Raw genomic sequence first — 8,528 nt, 5'->3', positions numbered from 1 at the left:
GCCAAGTGAACGGTTCCCGCCCATAACCAGCCCTCTGAGGGAACGTGTCCCAGACCCAGAGAGAGCTCGGCAGCATGCAGTAACGTAGTGTACCAGCGCAGGCGCGGACTGCATAATCGGGCACGTCGGACAAATGCCCGGTGGCCTGGCCTGGCCTGGCCTGGCCTGCAAAAAAAAAAAAAAAAAAAAAAATTGGCAAACAGAACACATGTACGAGTTTGAGAAATTGCAACTTAATAGAAGGAAGATGAAAGAAACAAAATGTAAATCCTTTGAGGTATGTAAAGTGAAAAAAGTGAACAGCGAACACACTCCAAAAAAAATTAAAATTACTTCGGTGCAAGGCACATACAATATCAAGTCACAGTAGAAAAAGCCAGCACACAAAAAAGTCCTTTCAAAGGTTTAATACCTGTAGTCTGGGTAGGCCTTCCTCAGTGTTGTGCCACCGCCCACCGTAGGCGGACATGACGGTTAAATATAGTCACAACCGGAAGTACATTAAATTATATAAATATGTTTTACATAAACCCCCGAATGTAGACGTTATGTAAAGTATAGCCTAATTGCCTTCATTTGTGTTGTGTTGCAGTTGAGTTGTTTGTTCAAGCGGTAACATTTTCTCTGCGTGATTTGTTTGCATGTGTCAGTGTGCCAGTATGTGATATCCAAGATGCATCTGCAAAGCCTTTTTTTAACACCCTTGGTGGAATGAGGTACGCGCAATTATTTGTTCACACTATCAGCAGGCCACAATGTGTTCTTTGCATTGTCTAAATGTGAATGTTTTTGTTTGTTTTTAGCAAAGTGAATCAGTGAGTGATTAATTGGCATGTATTAATGATGTAGTTGGACTGTCTTTAATTCTTAATTAGTAAATTTGATAATGGTGTAGTTTGGCTAACTTTGTAGACAGTTTTTGGAATTATGTCATGTAAACCTAGCTATGCCTTTTCTATTGGATCCTTGCACTTTTAATTGCTAAAGTATTTGTTTATAAGGGACAGTCCGTTATTTATGAGAGGGGGGGGGTATGGTGCAGTGGCGACTTTGTTTTCGTTTTTTTCCTTCACCCTCCCCAGATCTATAAATATTTTTCCATGTCCCTCCCTGAGTGACTGGAGATAAATGCATTACCCTCCCTCCACCATAAATAACCACACTTTATCATATTGTTGGAAGATCTTTCTTGCTTCTGCCCCCAGACCATAGTCGAGAAGCACAGGGGAGGTTTCCTCTCCTCCAGGGCAGAAGTATAGTTTACTTTTAGCTTCGGGACCAACCACCCACAATACACATCAGACGGCAGACACAGCAGCACACCGGGACACACCTTTAGCCTTGAGACGTTGTTGCATTTATTACCGACTTCTTCCGTACAGTACAGTATTATTATTCTATGTGCTAACTTTGCTAACGTTAGACTTCTCCGTTCGTTCATTCACAGCCTCTTCCTTGACTTCTCAACGTTGACTGACGCTCCACTAGCACCTCCCATTCTCTTAAATGGCTACGCACGTTATTATCCTGATTCCATAACAATATTCACACCAAAGGTAGTATTGAAGAAAATATGACCTTTTGCGATTATTTGGCTACGTTTGATAGCGCCCTATGACATCGGGGGAGAGAGGGGGCGGGGGGCATATAACGTTTAGTACCCAGCCCAATAACTGCCTCATCTCCTAGTTATAAAGCCTACAGTAGCCTATAGCCAGGACCGGCGCATGCCATTCTGCCGCTCTAGGCGAGAACAAATTATGCCAGAACAAATTATGCCGCCCCCAATTGGCAACACCATACCAGCATCAAAGTATGCATGACGCAATATGCAGGCATTTTGCACACCCATAGCCTACCTACAAAAATAACGCGCCACAGGTCTGCACAGGTCTGCATAATAACTCCAATAACCACAGCAGCCATGATACAGCACAGCTATTTTCCAAATAATCACCTTTTTCAGACCCTCAAACTATGCAAATCTCTCTTATCTACCACTTTCTCATGTGCATAAAACACGGAATGTGCGCACGGCGGCGCAAGCACAGTAATAGGCCTATAAGACTCACAATGTATTTAGCCTATAGCCTATTTCATCAGCAGATTCACAACTTAAACAAAGGCGAGTTGTTGTTACGAGCTGTTGGCAAATAAAGCTTGTTTACCTTTCAGAAGTGGACACCAGCGGGAGGTCTTTAAATAAATCCAATCATCCTCTATTAGGATTCTCTCTGCCAGTTCATTTTATATGGAGATTGTTGCCAGTCCATTAAGTCTGTCTTGTTTCATTGTAGGCTACTACTGCAGAGGTAGTTTCAACTTTGAGAAACTTCAGATATTGTATCTTGGAATTTTGGTCTCTCCAATGAATGGGCAGCCAAAGTGCGCACTGCACAGGGAAACAGATTGTTTTGAAACCCAGAAACAACGTTAGAAATATCGCGCTAATTTACTGATTACACTAATACTGGTACACACATATGAGCACATGGCCTAGGCTACCTTAACCTAAAGTTAATAACTCATAGTAAATTAGTCTACTTGTAGGCTATGTCATTTAATTTACTCCGTGTGCCTTTTCCTCAATCAAGCTGATGGAGAAGGCATGATGACCCGCCCTCCTCTGCCTCTGATTGGCTAGTAGTAGTGCTTGTTTAGGCATGAGGAGTGATGATTGGTTGGGTTAGGGCAGGGGTGGGCAACTATTTTTCATGGGGGGCCACATGAGAAACCCAGATTGTTGCCGGGGGCCGAACAAATATTGTCATGCCGTAACCCATGGATGGGCAACTTTGATGATAGAGAGGGCCACAAAAAAATGGGGGCTGAACGGCGCCAGCACGAAAAATTTGGGGCATTTGAAGCCAGGTTTAGAGGAATAACTCATTTTAAATTAACAATTGTGATGTCATTATTCAGTCTTAACCACCAATATTTTATCCTTTTCCTCACTCACTCCTATGTCACCACCTGCTCTCCCTGCAGGGCTTGAAATTAACTTTTTTCACCACCTGCCAATATGGCTGCTAGATTTTAAAGTTACCAGCCAATTAGAATTTCCACTAGCCGAAATGTTTTTCTTGAAATAAACCAGAATATGAGTGGGTTAATTTAAGCATAAGTATCAGTAAGTGGCCCGGGATTCTCAAAGCCTGTGTTGAGGGTCACACAAGAACAAAAATGCACTCTTGAAGCTAAATAAATCCAAAACCAACAAGTTAATTATTTAAATTTCTACTTCAATGTAGAACAGTCATTTCTTACACATGAGATTACTTTTAGCCTTTTAGTCATAAATATTATTGAAAGATATTCCATATTTCAGACTGAAATGCTATAACAGAAGAGTATTGCCCAGAATGACATGAACATTTGGACTTTTTTTTTTTTGCTATTCCATCGCGGGCCACACAGGGGGTGCCTGCGGGCCGCATACGGTAAGCCAATCAGGGAAAGCCAATCAGAGGCATAGTAGGGCGGGCGGTTCGTGCCGCGGACAGCGGGGGGACAATGGAAGAGGCAGAGCGCTGGAGAATATTTGGAGAGCTGCAAGTAAAGGCGCACAATTTGCCGCCCCTCCAAGTGCCGCCCTAGGCGGTCACCTATGTAGCCTATATGTACGAACCGGCCCTGAGTCTAGCCAACTGCATATGTGTCAACAATTCCAGCTCTGAAACAATATAAAGCGATGATAAACATTTCCAGTCAATGCACCAAGCACCAAGCAAACAGCAGGACCGAGTGAGGGCCTGTACACAGTGCATAGGAGCAGCGGTTTACGTGAAAGGAAGGAATGGGAGATACCAAGCCCAGTCACCATACAGGTAAACCATAGATATAAATAGGGGAGTAAACACGAATTTTGGAATGAAAAAAACGCATTTAAATATATACAAAATACAAAAAATGAATGTTGTATAACCCTCCCTAAAGCCAAAATAAAAAACACAAGTCCCTCCCCAGTACTCAAAGAAATACTTGATACCCCTCCCCCTTTCTGCACCATACCCCCCCTCTCATAAATAACGAACAGTCCCTAAGTTATTTGTTAATTTGCTAAATAAATTGTGTATCTTGATAGTTATTTTAACTAGTTTAATAAATTGTTGTACAGTTTTAATTCGATGTGGGAACTATAATTGATTTTTGTATTATGTTTTATAGTTTTCACGGTGTCTACTACGGTGTGAGGTAAGATCCAATAAACCGTGGAGCATCAGTTTGAGACTGTCTGCCTCCTGTTTACACAAGCCAAGGGCCTGTTACACAGCTGTTTTCTTAAAGTATGTTAAACTATTTAAACCACTAGATTTTACTGTACAGCTTTACCATGTGGCCACTTGAGGTATTGGCTGCAGCTAAACCAACACTGCGGTTCCTCTAGATCGGGGGTTCCCAAACATTTCCATCCACTACCAAACCAAATTTCCCATTGGACCACTTCCACTGTGTATACCAACCCCCCCCCTCCCCCCATAAAATACATTTAGCTGATTTATGCAATAGCAGCAGAAAGGCTAAATGACAATATACGGCTACTAGCTGGTTCAAAATGGACACCCAGGGACACACACACACCTGCCAACATTAGGCTGTGAAAAAGAGGATCCCTTTGAAAAATCTTTTTTTGCCTTGCCCAAAGTTTGCCTAATTTGACAAACTAGGATGACATGGTTGGTACAAATCAATTCCTTAGGTCTTCTAATTTCATATGATGCCAGAAACTTCAATCTGGCTTTAAAACTGAGCCTGCTGCAGCCTCTGAAAGTAAATGTTCAAAATTGATATATACATGTATATATGGTGGAGTAGTAGTTAATCATTAGTTCATGATTAGTTGTTAGTTCCTTAGTAGAGTAATTACTCATTAGTTAATGGTGAGTCAATGGTCAGTTTGTGAATATATAGTTAATTGTTAGTTACTCATTACTTAATTATTACCTGTCCATTAGTTAGTCTTTTTGTGTACCCTATTGTAAAATGGTGCATCATACTCAGTAGTTTATGAGTACTGAATCATTACCTGTCCATGTGTTACTCTTTTGGTGTACCCTAATATAAAGTGAAAGATATCCTTATCAAATAAACACTTGCTCCAGGTGAGTTTTGAACCCTCAGCCCCAAGATTGTTAAATTGTAAGTCTGGTTCTCTACCATCTGAGCTAACCAGCCTGTTAGTTGGCAGAGCCATACTATGGATCTGTAGAGCCAGAGACTAAGTATTATGTTCTATCCACATAGTACTTTCTGTTCAAGTACTTATAGTTTTGAAGATATATTCCACCCAAATACTATACCTTCTCTCCAAATACTTATAGTTTTAAAGGTATATTCCATCCAAATACTACTTCATGTCCAAGTACTTGGGTATGTTTCAGCCAAATACTACTTATGTCTAAGTACTTAGTAGTAAGTGTTTTAAAGGACAGAATATACCTTTAAAACTAAGTACTTGGACAGAAAGAAGTATTTGGGTGGAATATACCTTCAAAACTATAATACTTGGTCTCCGGCTCTACAGATCCATAGCATGGCTCTACCAAGTAACAGGCTGGTTAGATCAGATGGTAGAGAACCAGACTTACAATTTAATAATCTTACACAGAAAGAGTAACAAATGGACAGGTAATGCTTCAGTACTCATAAACTACTGAGTATGATGCACCACTTTACAATAGGGTACACAAAAAGACTAACTAATAGACGGGTAATAATTGAATAATAATTCTGTATTCATAAACTACCGAGTATGATGCACCACTTTACAATGGGTACACAAAAAGACTAACTAATAGACAGATAATAATTAAGTAATGAGTAACTAACAATCAACTATATACTCACAAACTGACAATTGACTAACCATTAACTAATGAGTAATTACTCTACTAAGGAACTAACAACTAATCATGAACTAATGATTAACTATTATACTCACAATGTGACCTTAACTAATGATTAACTAATGATGAACTAAAACACACACACACACACACATGATTGCATGTGTGAATTTTTCTTTGTAGGGGGTGGGAGCACAATGAAAATAATTACACTTAGGGCACCCTAATGGCCAACAGCGGCGCTGGTGCAGACTAAAGGTTTCTAGATCAAAGGAATATTGATCAATATTTCTAAAGTGAACCTACCTTGGTAGTTTTCCTCGTGATGAATAGTGAAGCTGTTCATGTGAAAATGAACAACTAGCTTGGTGTTGGTGAACTTTATATAGACACACACTCACAGTGGAGCATTGGAGGCACAAACATGACCTGAATTAGACACAACATGATCCTCAGCCAAACAAGGATGTGGTTTCTGATTTATTATGACCCAGTTCTCTTCAATTCAAAATGTTCCCCGAGAAAACTAATATTGGAACTAATATTTATTAGTTCCAACCTGGAAAAGATCCGTCCAACAAACAAAAACTTGATCCTGAAATATTGTGTCAAAGATAAAAACAACACCAAGGAACCACACATCATGCGGGTCATATGTCTGGTCATGGAATGTCCCATATTCCAAATTCCCATCAATATAATGTAAGACTGAAGTCTTCACACACACACACATACACACACACACACACACACACACCTACACACACACACACACACACACACACACACACACACACACACACACACAAACGCTTTCTGCATCCCCTAATCTAAAGTGTAAAACATTCATGAATGTGTTACATACAAGGGGGTAGCTCTGTTTGTCAAAATTGAAGCCAATGCGGAAGTGTCCTCTTTGCCTGCAGGGGGCGACCCATTGGTTTGTGGACTTCTGTTTTAAAGCCTCAAGTATGGCCTCAGTAAACACTTTCCTAATGTGTTTATGGTCTCAATCGTTAGTTTCAGACTATGTTGTAGTTGCAGACTATGTTTTGGGGCGTGATTGACAGGTCGCTTTTCCACTGATCACACAGCTCGCCGATCACGGACCGATAGACCTCTTTCACAGTGCGGCCATCTTGGGATGACGTCACCCGCTGGTTGGGAACGAACAAGACTCTCATCCAAACCCCTGTCTGAACATGGAGCAGTTAGACCAAAGGTTTGAGTTCTGTCACACCAATTTCGTTTGATCACATCAATAAATGGGCAGATGAATGTGTACAGTTTTTTTTTAAAGGACTACAGCAACTGGATGGAGTGTTATATCCACGATATTCAAGGAAGTGCAGCCGGTGGTCTAAATTGTAAACTGCACTACACCCTCGCACCACTGAGCACCGCACCGATACATCTGCCGCTGTGGAGCAGTTGAACCCGAAATGACACAGTCGAAGAAGGCTATGTGTTTGAGCTCACCACTGTCATGCTAACCTAGCTAGCGAAGGTGGTAACGCTAGCGTCAATGTTAGCGCTACTAAAGTTGTCAGAGGTGTCACCTCAGACACAAAATTGTTATCCAAGATGCCATGGTATTCCCAAATATTGCGTAGTTTCACATGTAGCCTATTCACATGCCAGACAGTCCCTATGTTTAAAGGGATACACCACTTTTTTTGGAAGTTTAGCTCATTTGCCACATCCCCCCCACATAACCAAGATACACCATGCCTTACCGGCACTGTCCGCTCAGTTTACAGTGAGCTACAGACGTGAAGTTAGTAATTATCACCATAGAATGGAGGGTAATGGTACAGCTGTTAAAAATCCACCAAAACACACATCTCACGGCATCAAAATACATGTTGTGCTTCGGCTACTAACTCACCACACGATGAAATATTAATCCAAAATGCACATAATTGGTCTTTTTGGAAGGAAAAGAGGTAGCCGGCACTACTTTCCAAACATGGCCGCCGACCTCTTTTCCTTCCAAAATGACAGATTATGTGCATTTTGGATTAACATTTCATCGTATGGTGAGTACCCAAAGCACGAAAGCTGAAAGCGTCTGAGGAAGGGCCGGTGTGGCCCAAAACGTCACGCTGTATTGCAAATAAAAAAAAACAACGGGAGCTTTCTTGGTGTGCGGATCGTTCTTTTTTCAGAGTACCCAAAGCACAACATGTATTTTGGTGCTGTGAGCACTGGTTAAAGTGCACCTGAACGATCCGGTGCCTTGCTCCGGTAAAAGATTCCATGCCTGAACAGCGCACCAGGAAGAGGGGACAGAGTGACACAGGTGCCTGTCAATCAAAACCCACAGAAGCCATCACGATCGCATTTCCAATAAGGAAACACATCTGCTGACGTTACTGTATGTCAACATAAACAACAGTTAGTTTTCTTATAAATTCTACAAAAGCCTGCCCCGTTCCCAGCATGATGTCAGATCCATGGACATTGCATCCAGCAGTGCATCAGGAGCACATGCTAATTGATTGAACAGTGCGCAGTGAGAAGCCAAAGTGGACTTTAGTCCATGGGCCAATGCTGAAATTTTTACATATCGGTACCACCCAAGGTGACCGCCCAATTTTGTCATTTTTGTCTTCCTACATGTCTAGTTTATATTTTGGTATGATAACCGTGCCGATTTGGTAGCTTAAGGATAGTTATCAC

Source organism: Poromitra crassiceps (genome assembly GCF_964638095.1).
Source record: "Poromitra crassiceps genome assembly, chromosome: 5".
Classification (NCBI taxonomy): domain Eukaryota; kingdom Metazoa; phylum Chordata; class Actinopteri; order Beryciformes; family Melamphaidae; genus Poromitra; species Poromitra crassiceps.
This window is presented reverse-complemented; position numbering follows the sequence as displayed.